Source organism: Rhinoraja longicauda, chromosome 12, assembly GCF_053455715.1.
Source record: "Rhinoraja longicauda isolate Sanriku21f chromosome 12, sRhiLon1.1, whole genome shotgun sequence".
In the NCBI taxonomy this organism is placed as follows: Eukaryota; Metazoa; Chordata; class Chondrichthyes; order Rajiformes; family Arhynchobatidae; genus Rhinoraja; species Rhinoraja longicauda.
Genome location: NC_135964.1, coordinates 18,987,681 through 19,007,291, shown reverse-complemented (window position 1 = coordinate 19,007,291; position 19,611 = coordinate 18,987,681).

Sequence of the window (19,611 nt, the reverse complement as noted above, 5' to 3'; positions counted from 1 at the left end):
TATCTGATTTGGAGTCAACTGTGGAGAAGGGAAGTTAGACACAAAATGCTGGAATAATTCAGCGGGTCAGGCAGCATCTCTGGAGAAAAGGAATATGTGACGTTTCGGGTCGAGACCCTTCATCAGACTCAGTCACGTGCGAGCGAAACTACAGGTATGAAAAAGAACTGGGCATATCAGAGCCAGCACCGATAGCCAAGGAGCCCACAATGGTCCATTGTTGGCTGTGGAAGAGGTGACAACGAAGGGATGTGAACAGTGAAACAATCAGGCCGTCTATGGTGGGGGAGGGACGGAGAGAGAGGCAATAAAAGGGTTACTTGAAATTAGAGAAATCAATATTCATACCACTGGGTTGTCAGCTGGAAAACTGTTTTGAAGAAAAATGACAAAAGAAGCAGTAATTTTAGCCTAACTGAAGGATGTGGAGGAGTAGAGGTCATTTGGAAAAGCGCAGTTAGCCTACAGACGGTGGGTTGAAAATAATTACTTGGCCTATTTTTGATCAGCCGTTTCTGAATCTTTTATGTGCTTGCATTTATTGGCCAACAGTGGGGGGGGGGGGGAGGGGGAGGGGGGGGGAGGCAGATTGAATGGTGAGGCATGAGTCAACCAAGGAGTTGTAGAGAGTGGTCTCTGCGGGAAAACTTGACTGGTGGTGGAATCACGTTGAAGTGGTAAAAATGTCATAGTACATGTTGGATGCAGAGGCTGATGGGGTGAAAGTTTAGTTTTAGTTTAGTTTAGAGATACAGCACAGAAGCAGGCGCTTTGGCCCACCGAATCCGCGCCGACCAGCGATTCACGTGCACTCATGCTATCCGACACACAATAAGGACAAATTAAACATTTTATCGAAATTAATTAACCCTCCAAACCTGTTCATCTTTGGGAGTGTGGAGGGAAACCAGAGCTAACAGAGAAAACCCATGCAGCTCACAGGGAGAATGTACAAACTCTGTACTGCTAGCACCCGCAGTCAGGATCGAACCCGGGTCTCTAGCGCTGTAAGGCAGCAACTCTACCGCAGCTCCATCCCTAAAAAAGGTAAGGACCCGGGGCTTTTCTGTCTTGGGGGAGTGAGCAGAACTGCAGGACATAGAGGAGACGCAGGTGAGGCTGCATCCACAACAGCAGAGTGGAAACCATGTTTATTGAAGAAAGAGCACATCTCAGATGTCGTTGAATTAAAAGCCTCACCCTGAAAGCGGATGCAATGGAGACGAGTAAGATAATGCAAGGGCTTTCAGCTGTGCACACAGCTTTCTCCAGCAAGTTGTCAAGTTTCCTGAGTGTGGAGTTGAAATCATTCTCGCAAGTGCTGACTGTTCGGCTACATTCCACACTTTGGTTTGTTTTTGTGATAGAAAGGCATTTGTTTGTCAGGCGGTATTTTATCTTCATCCCAGGATACCCAGTCTCTGACCTGTTGTTGTATCCACAGTTTTAAGTGACTGATCCAATCATGTTTCTGGTCAGTGGTGATCCACAAGATTTGGATGTTCAGTTTTTGTTCTCATGGTCTTATCATTGGCACAGTGGTAGAGTTGCTGCCTTACAGTGCCAGGGACCCGGGTTCGATTCAAACCACAGGTGCTGTCTGTACGGAGTTTGTACGTTCTCCCCGTGACTGTGGGTGCTCAGGTTTCCTCCCACATTCCAAAAAAGTACTGGTTTGTTGGTTAATTGGCTTTGGTAAAGATTGTAAATTGTCCCTGGTGTGTAAGATGGTACTCGTGTATGGGGATCGCTGGTCGGTGTGGACTCGGTGGGCCAGAACACCTGTTTCCATGCTGTTTCCAAACCAAACTGTGCTTTTGTGGAAATTGCAGATTCCATAATATTAAACCTCTGGTGCATTTTTTCAACTAGTTCCTCTGTGCCAAGTGTTGCCCTGCCCTTGGTTTCACGTGCTGCTTCTCTCCCTCTGCCTCCTTTGTAACTGATGCAATGAGTGGAAAGGGCAGAGATATGGCAGGGAGGCTACGATGGTGGGGTAAGGTGGGAGTATGTGGTGGACCAGGTCACCAGGTGTCAGAGAATGGGAGCAACACTTGGTGTGGTCTCGTCGCACCTGTACTGTCCTGGACTTTGGTGACGGAGTGGGTTCCATGGGTGTGAGGTGGTTCTGATCGTTGGCTGGCCGGTGTGCCGTTTACCCCTCCTGGCTGGCTGCTTACCTGCCTCCTCTCCCTTCAGGGTTCAGAGGAGCTCTCCCATCCCTGCTCAAGGAACCTCTCCAATGGAACCAATGATGCCTTTGGACGCACCCATGCCAATGTGTGTTCTCCTACAGGCCTTGCGACTCATGTGAGACTTTGCTTCAAAACTGCAAGTGATCACCACCCAGGGATTTGGGACAGGGAAGTGGGGGTGGATAAGGACTCGTGCTCTATTTCAACTGGGTTTGACCAATGAAACAGGGAACCAATAAAAACATACACTTCAGGAGTGTTGTCGGAGCAAATGGAAAGAATACTTTGGTGTTCGAAGTAATGGGCGATTTATTAAATCTGGTGCTCACCAGGGGACCAGCTGATCTGAGCTGATCTGCCGAGTGTGTCTTTGGTAGGGTTTTTATATTCTCCGAAGGCAAGGGTACAGTAAAACGAGATTGATTACAGAATGGAGCTTAGAAAGACTTAATTAGGTAACAGAATGAGATAATTATCCACAAGTCTAACTTCGTTAACAGTAGATCCAATTTTCCGTTATCGTGATGGGTGCATGCTATAACAATAATGAAGTTCCTGAAACTTGGGTGTCGACACTGCTGCATTCCATGTCTCCACTTTCAGGCTTTGTCTGCGGTTCCCTGTCTTCACCACATTAGCACAATCCACAAGCCTATTCACTGGTTATTAGCCCTCACTATTCTTACCCCTACAACAAGTGTTTTACCGCTCACTCGATCCGTGACGCTGCTTTCCCACTGCACGGTGCCTGCCAATTGTCACCGTAAACGGACGCCTATAATTGAGAGCCATTGTAAAGAGGTCTGTAATAACGTGGGTAGACTGTATGTGCTGTTTTGAGAAGCCATTGTTCGGGTGAGGTCTGCAGTGTGGATGGGCATGGAGTGGTATCCTATCTCCAGGACATGGTCTAAGCAGTCCTTCTGGCAGTTCCAGCCCACAGCACCACTGAGATGTTTAAATGGGATGAGTTTGCATTGATGTCTGAGGATGCTCACTCCAATGAAAGTACTCAAAGTGCCTTGAGTATAATGTCAGCCGTAATAGCAATACTGCAGTGCATGAAGCAAGGGTTGCTGTTGGCACTTCAGAACCATTCAGTGCGATGTGAATGCAGGATTATGATCATCAAGCAATGTAATAGGAAAGATCTACAGCTACAGTCCGGAGGGAATTTGTTTTCCTCATCATGATACCACAGTGTGTGATAAATTTTGAAATGCTGCAGAGCCCAGTAACTTTTTTTTAACACATTGTTGAGGTACCAAAAATCCTGTTGTATAAATCATTGCTGCAGAACAGCACTCTCTTAATTATTGTCATTTGGGAATGAATAGGTAGTTGTAATGTCATTATTTCATACTGATACAGTCTGCTAAAAATTACTTGGATTTTTATGCGTCAGATTAAAGTCTGAATTAATTTCCCGACTTAATTTTAGATGTGACTTTGTTTTATATTGAAAGGCAAGGTTAGCCCCAGGAAGCAGGACATCACCACAGGTAAAAAGATAATGCAATTTTATACAAACGGAGACACGAGGAGTTGGAGGTGCTGGCATCTTGTGTAGGTCAATCTTGTGTAACTCGGTGGGTCAGGCAGCATCTGTGGAGGGCATGGATGGGTGACGTTTTTGGGTTGGGAAATGTGGAATTTCTGAAGAAAGATCCCGACCTGAAACGTTGTTTACCCATGTCCTCCAGAGATGCTGTCTTGACCCACTGAGGTACTCCAGCACTTTGTCTCTGATTTTGTTTAAAAAAAGAGTTCTTCAAGCAATGAGTATTTTTGAGAGCAATATTAAACAGGCAGGAGTTTTTGGGTTGGATATAGAGGTCACTGGATTAATTGGGAAGGGGGAAAATAAAATCCAAGGAATTATCAACGAGGTCGAGGGAGAAATGTAATGGGGCCCTGGTACCTACAATAAACATTGGAAGGAGACCATATTCAAAACGCTTTTAAAGCTCTGGAGACATCAACAGCCTTCCCAGTTTGCCGACCAGTCTGATTGTCTCCCTGATTGCATTTTATCTCTGTTTGCTTTGTTATCACCTTCTCTTAGCTAACAAGGATCTATTCTATATTTTCCTTGAATCTCGTCTTTGATGTCTTGTTTTGACACCTTCCCCTTATCTCTGTGTCTCCCTCTCCCCTGACTTTCACTGAAGAAGAGTCTCGACCCAAAACGTCACCCATTCCTTCTGTCCAGAGGTGCTGCCTGTCCCACTGAGTTACTCCAGCATTTTGTGTCTATCTTTGACCATTTTAATTGATTTGACACAGCATTAAAGAATTGCAGTTTAGTGATGTAAGCAATGATATTATTGATCAGCGATTCAGCAAGAATTTCCAAAATGCAATGCTTCCTACCGTTCACAAATATGTTAAATGCTGAATAAACAGTAGGTTATACATTGATTGGCAAGAGTGATCATTTAAGAGAGGGGTAGGAAAGAAAACTGCAAATGCTGGTTTAAATCGAAGGTAGACACAAAATGCTGGAGTAACTCAGCGGGTCAGGCAGCATCTCAGGAGCGAAGGAATGGGTGATGTTTCGGGTCAAGACCATTCTTCAGACCGATGTCAGTGGAGGGGGCGAGACAAAGATAGGATGTAGTAGGAGACAGGAAGACTAATGGGAGAACTGGGAAGGGGAGGGGAAAGAGAGGGACAGAGGAACTATCTGAAGTTAGAGAAGTCAATGTTCATACCGCTGGGGTGTAAACTGCCCAAGCAAAATATGTGCTGCTGTTCCTCCAATTTGCGCTGGGCCTCACTATGACAATGGAGGAGGCCCAGGACAGGAAGGTCAGATTGGGAATGGGAGGGGGAGTTGAAGTGCTGAGCCACCGGGAGATCAGGTTGGTTAAGGCGGACTGAGTGAAGGTGTTGAGCGAAACGATCGCCGAGCCTGAGACAGCGGATACATTCGATCAGGTTGGAGGAGATGCCGGTGAGGAGGGGAGTGGGGGTGGGCAGGGAGGGGAGGGGGTAACACATTTTATACTTGGAAAAATGGAGAGCTGAATTTGAAGGAAGAAAACTGGAAAAGGTGCCTTAGGGTTTGGGAAATTCAGCGGCTCCCTGCTTCCTGTCCATGTGAGAATTGTGATCTAACTGAAGTACAAATTAATTTTACAGTCCAGGGTAAAAGGAAATAAAACTCCACAAATACTTGGGAGTCCGCATCGCAGAGGATCTGACGTGGGCAACGCACATTGCCGCACTGGTGGGTAAGGCTAAGCAGCGCCTTTACCACCTTAGACAACTGAGGAAATTCAGAGTGTCGCTGAGGATCCTTCATTGCTTCTACTCTGGGGCTGTAGAGAGCATCCTGTCCGGCAACATTACAGTCTGGTTTGGGAACAGCTCTGCCCAGGACAGGATGGCCCTGCAGAGAGTAGTGCGTTCGGCAGAACGCACCATGGGAACTACACTCGTCCCCCTGCAGGACCTATACATCAGGATGTGCAGATCCAGAGCAAGCAAGATCATGAGGGACCCCTGCCACCCCAGTAACGGACTGTTCCAGATGCTACGATCAGGCAAACGCCTCCACTGTCACGCTGTGAAAACGGAGAGGATGAGACGGAGCTTCTTCCCACAGGCCATCAGGACTGTCAACTTTTATAACCCCAGAGACTAAATTTTTGTCGACACTTTTTGTGCTATGTTTAGTAACTTATTAACTTTATTTATATGCTGTAACTAATTCTTTTTGTGCACAACCCGCAGGCATTGCCACTTTCATTTCACTGCACATCGAGTATGTGTATGTGACAAATAAATTTGACTTGACTTGACTTGACTTGATTATTCAAAATAATCATACAGAGTGATGCAAAACTTCAGGGATTGTAACAGCCTTGTAACTAATCAATTGATGGTTCCTTACTGCAGTGGTATAGGAGGAGGAAAGCTTCCCTTCTAATTATTGCTTTAGTAAGGCAGAAGAATACGTTATCTGGTGGATAGACTATTATTGTTAACTCATCTCTTCCCACCCAAACCACCGCCTCCCCAGGTACCTTCTCCTGAAACCGGAGAAGATGCAACACCTGTCGCTATACCTCCTCCCGCGACTGTGTCCAGGGATCCCGACAGTCCTTTCAGGTCAGGCAGAGGTTCACTTGCACCTCCTCCAACCTCATCTACTGTATCCGTTGTTCAAAATGTGGACTCTTATACATTGACGAGACCAAACGTAGACTGGGCGATCGTTTCATTGAACACCTTCGCTAAGCCCGCCTGAACCTACCTGATCTCCCGGTTGCCAAACACTTTAATTCACCTTCCCATTCCCACACAGACCTTTCTGTCCTAGGTCTCCTCCATTGTCAGAGTGAGGTCTAAATGCAAATTGGAGGAATATCTTATATTTTGCTTGGGCAGCTTACAGCCCAGTGGTATGAATATTAATTCCTCTCACTTAAAGTAACCCCAGCATTCCCTCCCCCACCCAAGTCGCACCAGCTTCTCATTTTCACCCTACAAACAGCGTACAATGGCCTGTTTCCTTTATCATCATTACTTTTTTGCATATCTTTTATTCATTGTTCTTTATCTCTCCACATTACCGTCTATATCTCGTTTCCCTTATCCCTAACCAGTCTGAAGAAGGGTCTCGACCCGAAACGTCACCCATTCCTTCTCTCCAGAGATGCTGCCTGTCCCGCTGAGTTACTCCAGCTTTTTGTGTCTATCTTCTATTGTTTGTTTTTATGTGTATGTATGTATACATGTGTATTTATATATGTGCACGCGTAGACACGTGTATTTAAGTGTCTGGGTATATATAGATGTCTGTGTGTGTGTATACAGGAGTGTGTTTGTGTGTATATATATTTAGGTGTGTGTGTATGTGCCTATATAGGTATGTGTTTTTAGGTGTGTGTATGTATACATGTGTATATATATATATGCACGTGTAGACACGTGTGTATTTAAGTGTCTGGGTATGTATAGGTGTCTGTGTGTGTATATAGGTGTCTGTGTATATATATTTAGGTGTGTGTATGTGTCTATATAGGTATGTGTTTTTAGGTGTGTGTGCATGTGTATAGGTGTGTGTATGTGTGTGCATATAGGTGTGTACACCCACACACACACACATACATACACACACACACACACACACACACACACACACACACACACACACACACACACACATACACTCTGAACTTTCATTTATTATATTGTTTACAGAATACTATGTTTACATATTTTGTGCTGCAGCAAGTAAGAATTTCATTGTTCTGCTTGGGGCATAGAATAAAACACTCTTGACTATATTGTTCAAACAAAATTGAAATAATGGGGATAAATGGGTCCCTTTCGGAATGGCAGGCAGTGACCAGTGGGGTACCGCAAGGTTCGGTGCTGGGACCCCAGCTATTTACGATATACATTAATGACTTAGACGAAGGGATTAAAAGTACCATTAGCAAATTTGCAGATGATACTAAGTTGGGGGGTAGTGTGAATTGTGAGGAAGATGCAATAAGGCTGCAGGGTGACTTGGACAGGTTGTGTGAGTGGGCGGATACATGGCAGATGCAGTTTAATGTAGATAAGTGTGAGGTTATTCACTTTGGAAGTAAGAATAGAAAGGCAGATTATTATCTGAATGGTGTCAAGTTAGGAGGAGGGGGAGTTCAACGAGATCTAGGTGTCCTAGTGCATCAGTCAATGAAAGGAAGCATGCAGGTTCAGCAGGCAGTGAAGAAAGCCAATGGAATGTTGGCCTTCGTAACAAGAGGAGTTGAGTATAGGAGCAAAGAGGTCCTTCTACAGTTGTACCGGGCCCTGGTGAGACCACACCTGGAGTACTGTGTGCAGTTTTGGTCTCCAAATTTGAGGAAGGATGTTCTTGCTATGGAGGGCGTGCAGCGTAGGTTCACTAGGTTAATTCCCGGAATGGCGGGACTGTCGTATGTTGAAAGGCTGGAGCGATTGGGCTTGTATACACTGGAATTTAGAAGGATGAGGGGGGATCTTATTGAAACATATAAGATAATTAGGGGATTGGACACATTAGAGGCAGATAACATGTTCCCAATGTTGGGGGAGTACAGAACAAGGGGCCACAGTTTGAGAATAAGGGGTAGGCCATTTAGAACGGAGATGAGGAAGAACTTTTTCAGTCAGAGGGTGGTGAAGGTGTGGAATTCTCTGCCTCAGAAGGCAGTGGAGGCCAGTTCGTTGGATGCTTTCAAGAGAGAGCTGGATAGAGCTCTTAAGGATAGCGGAGTGAGGGGGTATGGGGAGAAGGCAGGAACGGGGTACTGATTGATAGTGATCAGCCATGATCGCATTGAATGGCGGTGCTGGCTCGAAGGGCTGAATGGCCTACTCCTGCACCTATTGTCTATTGTCTATTGTCTATAATCTAGGAAGGAGATTAGGTTGTAATCGCGTTCATTCGATCTCGCAGCATTGATTGAGAACAATCTCACGGACACTCCTAACAATGACAGGCTTGAACCTTGCACAGCTGCCCCCTCTTGGGAACTTGGATATTTTGACAACACAGTAAACTCTCATTATAATGGACCACGGTGTGGAGATGGATGGAATGGTGTCCATTATTGTTGAGTAATAAAGTATCATTGTATTGGTTGAAACAAGGAACTGCAGATGCTGGTTAACACACAACAGGATTATAAGTGCTGGAGTAACTCAGCAGGTCGGGCAGCATCTCTAGAGAACATGGATAGGTGACGTTTCGAGTCTAAATCTTTCTTCAGACTCTCGGCCTGGTACTGGGCCTGGAATCCAGGTGAGTGGACGGCACTGGTCTGCTGGCGGCCGGTGGGGAGGTGAGGATCAGTGGAGTCAATGGTCACGGCCGGCAGGCGGCTGGAGTGCAGGTGAGGGTCGGTGGTGGCGACAGGAGTGGTCTGGAAGTGGCCCTGGAAGCTGTGTGGGCCGGCTGTGGGGCCCTTAGGTCCGGCCTGGAAGCTGCCAGGGAGGGGGTGCCCGGCCTGGCAGTGAAGGTGGGTGGGCCTGGCTGCTGTAAGCGAAGATAGACACGACACGTTGGAGTAACTCAGCAGGTAAGGCAACGTCAATTGAGAAAAGGATTAGGTGACAGTTCAGGTTGACACCCTTCTTCAGATTGAGGCCTGAACCAAAATCCATTTTCAAGTCTATAATAACGAGGGTTTGCTGTATTGCTAATTTGCGTGAGGCATCTCGGCAGGAGATGGGGAGTTTAAAGAATAAGGCGGTGGGTGTAACTTCTGGAGGGACAAACCAGAATTGTAACGCCGTCTTTGCAGTGGGCATCATCATCAAGAAAGAGCTTGTCTGTCATCTCAGCGACTCTGCAGAAATACTGAACTCCTTAAGACCCTTCAGTTCATTACTGGAAACAGCGCATCACTGGCATCAGTGCAGCTTCAGTGTAAGGGGTGATTACTGGTTTGCACAGACTCCGAGGGCCAAAGGAAGCTTCAGATCTTTTTACTCTGTTCTTAAGAAAGCCCTGATCTGCCTTCCCGCAGGGAGTTGAGCTGATTCCTCCATGTGGCTTTAATAACAGGTTGGGAGGGGACACAGAACAAGGCTGGATCGGCAAGGAAGGAGTAAGGAAAACTAACTCCAATGGAATCCTCTTTATAAAATGCTTAGAGCACGGACCCAACATAACAGTAACTGCTTAGTCAGGCAGTTGTCAGTGTGGCAATGCTTCGGGACCAAGCACTGGCCCCTGTCAGATAATATAATTGTCCAAGCAAGAAACTGCAAACATGTTCATGTCATCTGCAGGATGATTGGTGCTATTGATTGCTGAGATGACCATCACCTAGGTTGTTGTATTTTCTCCAACATCGTGGTCCCAAAACATCGGTATCAACAGAGGCGTTGCAGCAACAAGATCACCGTTGAAGCTTTCAAGGACCTTTCTCCGACTATGCCTCACAGACAGCCTGTTATCACCCAGACCATGGGAACCGCGACACGTTCCTTTCTCTTGAAGTCCACCATAATTGGCACTCGTGAAGAGATGCTTTGCTTCTTCTCAAGAACAACCTGCAACGGGCAACTGGCAGCACGGTGGCGCAGCAGTAGACCTTCTGCCTCACAGCACCAGAGACACGGGTGTGATCCTGACCTTGGGTGCTGTCAGTATGCAGATTGTACTTTCTCCCTGTGATCGTGTGAGTTTTCTCCGGGTGCTCCGGTTTCCTCCCACATTCCAAAGACATGAAGGTTTGTCGGTTAATTGGCTTTTGTAAATTGCCCTGAGTGTGTTGACCCTTAATGAGAAACTGGGATAACGCAGAACAAATTAAATGGATGATCGTTGGTCAATGCAGACTCGGTGGGCGAAAGGGCCTGTTTAAACTGAAGCTAAACTTTAGACTTTAAAGATGCAGTGTGAAAACAGGCCCTTTGGCCCTCTGAGTCTGTGCAAACCAGTAATCACCCCTCACACTAGCACTATCCTACAAACTAGGGAAAATTTGCAACTTTACTGAAACCAATTAACCAACAAACCTGTACGTCTTTGGAGTGTGGGAGAAAACCGGAGCATCCGGAGAAAACCCATGTGGTCACAGGGAGAACGTACAAACTCTGTATAGACAGGTCCCGTAGTCAGGATCAAACCCAGGTCTCTGGCAGCAACTCTACCACTGTGCCACTCCCTTAGTTTAAACTGAAGTAAACTAGACTAAACTCAAGGCACTGGAAAAAACACCAACTTTCTCCACAAAATCCTTCAAATTCACTGGAAGGATGAGCTACCCTATGTCAGTTCCTTTCTCATGCCGACAGCCCAAGCTTTGAGTACATTTGTACTATTGCAATGTTTAAGAAACATTCAGACTGGCACATGGATAGGACAGGTTTAGAGGGTTATGGGCCAAAATTAGGCAGGTGGGACTAGTGTAGATGGGGCATGTTGGTCGGTGTGGGCAAGTTGGGCTGAATGGCCTGTTTCCATGCTGTGTGACTGACTCTAGCCCATGACCTCTCAAACTGAAGCAGGAGCATTCGGTGTGATATTGAAGACCTTTGGTTCCTGCATCGTGGGGACATGGAAGCCGTGGACAAGCAGGGGAAGGAGCACATCACCCCACCCCACCCCACCTCAGCTTTCCTGGTGACCACTCTCTAACTTCTCTCTAGACCAGCCTGTGGTTACCACATTGGCCTCATCACCCATGTCAGACCCCATGTAACTGGGGTGCAAGCAATGTACACTTGATCCTGAGGGACTGTGTACAAAGAAGATCAAACTTTGAAGAAGGGTCTTAACCCGAAACGTCACCCATTCCTTCTCTCCAGAGATGCTGTCTGTCCCACTGAGTTACTGCAGCTTTTTGTGTCTCTTCGGTTTAAATCAGCATCTGCAGTTCCCTCCGACACAAACATTTGCTGGATTGTGCTTCCAATTCTTTTACAGTTTTAGTTTAGACGAGACTGAGGTGGACCCACCCGTTGGGTCCAAATCTCTCCTGCGGGTCTCTCCGGGGGCAACCCTCCCTCAACTGATGATATTGTGGGCCCGGCAACCCTCTCCAACTGACGAAGCCTGATGCCGGGCGGTGAGTGTCCCCTGGGGCCGTGGGCGGGCGAGGGGGGGGACAGGGAAGGGGAGAGGGAGCCATTCACCTCGGCCTCGTGCCGCCAGTGCTGTTGCCAAAGCGAGCCGTGGACCCAAAGCCTTTCCTGCATTGGTCTAGCACCCTCCCCTCCCCCACCTCGCCCCCGACTGACACATTCACCCACTCCATCCCCCATCAACCCCCCTTATCCCCCTCCTTCCCCCCTCACCCACTCTATCCCCCCTCAAATCCCCTTAAAGCTCCCCCAAACCTCTCCTGCATTTGTCTAGCACCCTCCCCCACTCCCCCCTCCCTCCACCACCCCCTCCACCTCCCCCTCCCCCAACCCCCACCCCTCCCCTCCACCACTCGCTACTCCCCCATCCCCCCTCCCCCACCACCACTCCCTCCTCCCCCACTCCACCCCTTCCCCTCCCCCACTCCACCCACCCCTACTCCCCCCTACCCCACCCCCTCCCCTCCCACTCCCCCTACCCCATCCAGGACAATGGTGAGTGAGGTGGGCCTAAAATTGTGTGGGTCGTGTACAGTTTTTTGGTGGATAAGAAGGGCAATCAGGAACAGACACAAATAGCAGGACCAAATATACGGAACAAACATACAAGATGAGAGTTTTAGTAATATAATAATGGATAGACAGATAGATATACAGCAAGGAAACAGGCCCTTCGGCCCATCGAGTCGATGCCGACCATTGATCACCCATTCACAATAAGTTAATGTTATCCCACTTTCTCATCCACTCCATACATATAGGGGACAATTTACAGATGCCATTTAACCTGCAGACTGGCACGCCTTTGGGATGTGGGTGGAAACTGGAGCACCCGGAGGAAACCCACCCATCATCACAGGGAGAACGTGCAAATGTTTCCACCTGAGGTCAGGATCGAACCCGGGTCTAGGTGACACTGTGAGGCAGCAGTTTTACCCGGTGAGCCACTGTGTGGCTGCCCAGAAGACAGCTTGTCTCTGGACTTTGGAGCACCGCGTTATGTTTTGAGGGCTCCAAGTATGCACTGCGAGCTGATTGCCATCGTTAGGTATGTGCCTGACACTGGAAACAACAGACATGTCTGCATTGGATCCTGACCAAAGGGCCTTGTCCAATTTGATGGCTTCCACTCGGAAATTAATGATAATGTAATTTGCATTGGTTTCAGATTGGATTGTACCGAAAGATGCAGCGTTATGTGATCCAATTTCTTGGCATGTAACGTCTCAGTGCCTAGGGTGCTGGCTTCAAGCATCAACCCAACTTTTCATCTTTGTTAAAAAGTAGAAGTGATTGTAGAAAAACAGTTGTAGTTATACACACACTTTAGTTTTTGGCAGTTACAGATAGCCGCTACCTCTTCACTTGTCCTCCTGGGCGATGAAGATCTGAATGTAAGATTGTTGTAGTGATACAATTCATATGGAGGTAAGGTGAGATCAAATCTAATTTGTGCAAAGAACATCAGATCCTATCCCGTATCAGTTTTGACTTTTTCGTCTCATCATTCTTTGTCTTCATGATTAACAAATTATAGGACCAGAATTAGGCCATTCGGCCCATCAAGTCTACTCTGCCATTCAATCTTCCCTCTCAACACCATTCCCCTGCCTTCTTCCCATTACCCTAATACCCTTTCTAAGCAAGAATCTATCAATTTCCGCCTTAAAAAGATCCATTGACGACGTGTTTTCCTCTTTCCCAGCGAATGTTCTGTCTACTTGATCTTGCACCACTATCTATTAAGTATCTTATTAAGTTCCTCCACATCAACAGCCTATTTTACATCTTCATGTTGTATTTGGACTATTGATGACCTCTCTCCCTTACCACTCACTTTGTCCTGTCTGGCATCATATCCCAGGAAAGTTCTGCCTAACATTCCATTATCCAGTTCCATTTCTGCACTGATACACAAACATCGATTAATAATATGGTTGACCTATTCATTTGGTAAGTCTACATGCAAACATTTGATTTATGTTGTACTTCTATGAATTATTGTCTTTGTATGCAGTTTGGGGCAGCGGGGGTGGCATAGCAAAGGAGTTGCTGCCCTACTGCGCCAGAGAACCAAGTTCCATCAGAGTTTGTACGTCCTCCCTGCGACCGCGTGGGGTTTCTCTGGGTGCTTCGGTTTCCATCCACATTCCAAAGAAGTTCAAGTTTGTAGGTTAATTGGCCTCTGTAAATTGTGCATTGTGTGTAGGATAGAACGAGTGTGCAGGGTGGTCGCTGGTCAGTACAGACTCGGTGGGCCGAAGGGCCTGGTTTCACGCTGTGTCTCTAAACTAAACGAAGCTCTGAAGTAACTTTGGCACAACGTCTCAATTTATCTTGATTGTTATGATTTTCATCAACTGATACAATGCTTTCCTGAATCCATTTTACTGAAGATTTTTTATTTGCCTTGGAGTAGTGTGTAGGTGGAAGTTGTGAATAAAGTACCTGCTTGTACTTCTGTAAGTATTGTTGTCAACTTTAATCCGCAGTACAACAATTTGATTGTGGGAGATGGGGGAGGCTTGCGATCAGTTAGAGGCGAGAAAGGGAAGCATTTGATTGATTAAGTGCGGCATGGTGGCGCAGTGGTAGAGTTGCTGCCTTACAGCACTTGCAGCCCCGGAAACCTGGATTCGATCCCGACTGTGAGTGCTGTCTGTACGGTGTTTGTACGTTCTCCCCGTGACCACGTGGGTTTTCTCTGAGATCTTCGGTTTCCTCCCACACTCCAAAGACACACAGGTTTGTAGGTAAATTGGCTTGGTATAAGTGTAAATTGTCCCTAGTGTGTGCAGGATAGTGTTAACATACGGGGATTGCTGGTCAGTGTGGATGCGGTGGGCCGAAGGGCCTGTTTCCGCACTGTATCTCTAAACTAAACTAAACTAAAATGATAAGCAGAAACTAATGTAAAATACGAACAAAAATATCTGCTGAAGGTGACAGGGACAACAAAACAGTTTTTCAATTCAGAAATTTAACTTACTTGCTGAAATAATAATTTACCAGTTCTGCACTGATATTCAGATACCAATTAATAATATATTTGGTCTATTCATTTGGTAAGTCTACACACAAGCATTTAATATATGGTGTACTTCTATGAATGTTTTTTTTTGTATGCAGTTCTCATAAGTTACATAGCCGACAGAGGAACAGGCAAGACTTTAACTATTCACTTATTTATTACTTGTCATAAAATATCCTTTAATCATCCAAAGCATTATGTCCAAATGTAACTTTCCTTTTATTTTGTGTGCAGTGCATGAATATATCGTTCAAGAAAGTATTAAAACATTTATGATAGCTTCTCACCAGCTTAAGACAGACACAATGTCTGGAGCAACTCAACGGGTCAAGCAACATCTCGAGTCATAGAGGAAACAGGCCCTTCGGCCCAACTTGCCCACACCGGCCAACAATGTCCCAGCTACACTAGACCCACTTGCCTGCGCTTGGTCCATATCTCTCCAAACCTGTCCTATCCATGTACCTGTCGAACTGTTTCTTAAACGATTGGATGGTCCCAGCCTTAACTATAATATAATGTCATATGATGAAAGAATGGAGCGACAGGTCTTGTATTCACTGTAGAAGGATGAGAGGCAATCTTATAGAAACATAAAAGTATTAAGGGATTGGACACACTAGATGCAGGAAACATGTTCCTGATGTTGGGGGAGTCCAGAACCAAGGGCCATAGTTTAAGAATAAGGGGTAGGCCATTTAGAACTGAGATGAGGAAAAACTTTTTCACGCAGAGTTGTGAATTTGTGGAATTCTCTGCCTCAGAAGGCAGTGGAGAATGCATCACTGGATGCATTCAAAAGAGAGTTAGATAGAGCTTTTTGGACTAATGGAATCAAGGGGTATGGGGAGAAGGCGGGAACAGGGTACTGATTGTGGATGATCAGCCATGATCATATTAAATGGCAGTGCTGGCTCGAAGGGCCGAATGGCCTCCTCCTGCACCTATTGCCTATGTACCCCTTTGTACCTCCTCTGGCACCTTGTTCCATACACCCACCACCCTTTGTGTGAAAAAGTTACCCCTCAGATTCCTATTAAATCTTTTCCCCTTCACCTTGAACCTGTCCTCTGGACCTCGATTCCCCTACTCTGGGCAAGAGACTCTGTGCATCTACCCGACCTATTCCTTGCATGATATTTTACACCTCTATAAGATCACCCCTCATTCTCCTGTGCTCCATGGAATAGAGACCCAGCCTACTCAACCTCTCCCTGTAGCTCACAACCTCTAGTCCTGGCAACATCCCCGTAAATCTTTTCTGAACACTTTCAAGCTTGACAATATCTTTCCTATAACATGGTGCCCAGAACTGAACAAAATATTCTATGGGCAGGTGGCACTAGGGCCATATTGGTCGGCATGGGCAAGTTGGGCCAAAGGGCCTGTTTCCATATTGTATGACTGCATTAAGCCAATACCACTAGCACCAAAATACATTGTATTTCTATCTTGTTTCAGTAGCGGTGAAAGTAAATGGGCTTGAAATGTCAATTCTGTTTCTCCCTCCACAGGTGCTGCCTGACCTGCTAAATATTTCTAACTCTCTTTTTTCCATGAGTGTAATGTTCTCTGCTGGAAGGAGATAGGAACTGGATGAGGTCTGACACTTCCTTACGAAGAATCCAGAGCATTATGAATGGCAACCAGCCAGTAGCAATCCTTGTGCAAGGGCATTGCAATGGTGCGTACTTGCTCTATCTAATGGAGCATTGATTCAAAGTACAATCTTTCACTGCGAGTTATTAGCAGATCTCACTGGAGTCTACCCTAGATATTTAGTGATGAATAAATGAGAATACAATATTTACATGCATTGCTTGCCATGTCCCTGAGGATCCGGCGACTCATTATTTATGTTTGTGCTGTGCTTCCTTCGCCCAGATAATAATGGTGAAACTTAATTGGAGACTTCTCCTAATCTCATAGAAATGCTTGATGCCAAGATTTAATTTGAATATTTAATCAATGTAAGTGTGGCAAGAGAGTTCCAGGGCTGGAGGTTCCTCTTGCTCAGAGCTCACGTATAATTCTTACATTATGTTGGGGTAAGTAATCATCAGATATATTTCCACCCTCCCTCTCCCTCTCCCCCCGCCTACCCTGCTCTCAAACCCAGACATGCTGGGAACCTTTGGAAAGTGGCAGAAAAGTTTATTGCTGGTTTAAAGACGCAGATTAGTTGAATAATTGAGGGATTTCAATTTTATTATTCCGACGATTCCTTTGGACTTTAGACTTTAGAGATAGAGTGCAGAAAAAGGCCCTTCGGCCCATTCAGTCTGTGCAGAGCAGTGATCCCCCTGCACTAAAACTCTCCAACACACGAGGGATATTTTTTACCAAAGACAATAGACAATAGATAATAGGTGCAGGAGGAGGCCATATGGCCCTTCGAGCCAGCACCACCATTCAATGCGATCATGGCTGATCATTCTCAATCAGTACCCCGTTCCTGCCTTCTCCCCATACCCCCTGATTCCGCTATCCTTAAGAGCTCTATCTAGCTCTCTCTTGAATGCATTCAGAAAATTGGCCTCTACTGCCTTCTGAGGCAGAGAATTCCACAGATTCACAACTCTCTGACTGAAAAGGTTTTTCCTCATCTCAGTTCTAAATGGCCTACCCCTTATTCTTAAACTGTGGCCCCCTTGTTCTGGACTCCCCCAACATTGGGAACATGTTTCCTGCCTCTAACGTGTCCAACCCCTTAATAATCTTATACGTTTCGATAAGATCTCCTCTCATCCTTCTAAATTCCAGTGTATACAAGCCTAGTCGCTCCAGTCTTTCAACATATGACAGTCCCGCCATTCCGGGAATTAACCTAGTAAACCTACGCTGCACGCCCTCAATAGCAAGAATATCCTTCCTCAAATTTGGAGACCAAAACTGCACACAGTACTCCAGATGCGGTCTCACTAGGGCCGATAATTTTTTTACTGAAGCCAATTGATCTACAAACCTGTACGTCTTTGGAGTGTGGGAGGAAACTGGAGCACTCGGAGAAAACCCACGTGGACACAAGGAGAAGGTACAAACTCTGTACAGACAGCACCCAGAGTCAGGATCGAACCCGGGTCTTTGGTGCTGTAAGGCAGCAACTCTACCGTTGCACCACGGTGCACCTAGTGAGCAGGGAGTGGTAGCGAAAGTGGAATAACATAGAATTAGTGTGAATGGGCGATTAATGATTGGCGTGGATTGAAGGACCTGCTTCCATGCTGTATCTTTCAAATCAATTCAAAGCACAGACCTTGAGCTGAAATACTTTGTAATTCCTGAAGATGGCAGCAATGAGATATGGGAACATATGGAAGTGATTTTTGAGCTTTGCATGGTGTAAAATGAAAGTAAACCATTTGTTAACAGGTTAATAGAGGGCTGAAATGGAACTTTAAAAAATGACAGATGTAACATTTAAATATTGGCTTTGCCATTTCTGTGTTCTACTTCTCGCATGCTGTTACAATTGCAATGACAATACATGTCACATTTTCAGAGAGAATCTGGAACTAGCATTGCATATTTCACTCCACTCTGCATGATGCCCAAACAGATCCATCTGCATTTACATAGAAAGCTCTAATTTCAGAGCTCCACACTGCATGTCTGAATATCAACCTCCCGGGAGCAAAGACGTCAACGCAGTCAAATAATCTGCTCCATATTTCATCCTGAGAGCATGCCCCATTTCACTAGGCTCATTGGGATCACGCGAAGGGACATGACATCCAAACTCGGCGGAATTAAATTCTGATCGGAAGGAACTTGTCGAGCAAGCCTGCAAATCAATTTGAGCCCCTGGATCCTAGAGATTGCCTCACTGGGGACTTTTACTCCCAGTTCATGGGCTTTCTTTTCCTGTGTAGCAATCAGTTTTCTTAGTCATTAGTCTCCAGGCACTGCCAAGTGTAAACACTCCAATATAACTCTAGTCAGAGTGACATTTCTGGGGTACGATGGTGCATAGGCACAATGGAAACGCAGATGCATGTAAAGTGTGTCTCCAGTGCTAATTTGGTCATCAAAATCACTTTTTTTTAACTGCAAAAACCAAACCGTCCTGCTGGAATTGGAAATAATCGGAAGTGGACAATAGATAATAGGTGCAGGAGTAGGCCATTCGGCCCTTTGAGCCAGCACCACCATTCAATGTGATCATGGCTGATCATTCTCAATCAGTACCCCGTTCCTGCCTTCTCCCCATAACCCCTGACTCCGCTATCCTTAAGAGCTCTATCTATCTAATTATTAAGAGGTGCTGATCTAAGTGCACAATCCTCTAACATTTTGCAACAAACCCCACTAACTTGGTTCTAGCAAAACTGGGATTCGCAACTGGGGTCCAGAAAATTTTCAGAGGTTCTAAGAGTCGTGAATGTTTTATTGTCATATGTACAAAAGGAACAGTTACATTTTTACATGCAGCAGAAGCACAACAGATTTGTGAACACAGTTCCCATTACCCACAGTATGATAATAAATAAACAAAAAAATCAATGAAAAAACAATACAGTGCAAAAAACACAACAAAGCACAAAGTCCCTACTGCAATGCAGGCAGTTTAAAGTGGGCTGTCAAAGATAAATGATAATCAGCCTTAGTGCTTCTGCTTAATGTTTACCATGTGTATCCATCCTACCTTTGAAGGTAGACACAGAATGCTGGAGTAACTCAACAGGTCAGGCAGCTTCTCAGGAGAGATGGAATGGGTGACGTTTCGGGTCGAGACCCTTCTTCAGACCTGAAACGTCACCCATTCCTTCTCTCCTGAGATGCTGCCTGACCCGCTGAGTTACTGCAGCA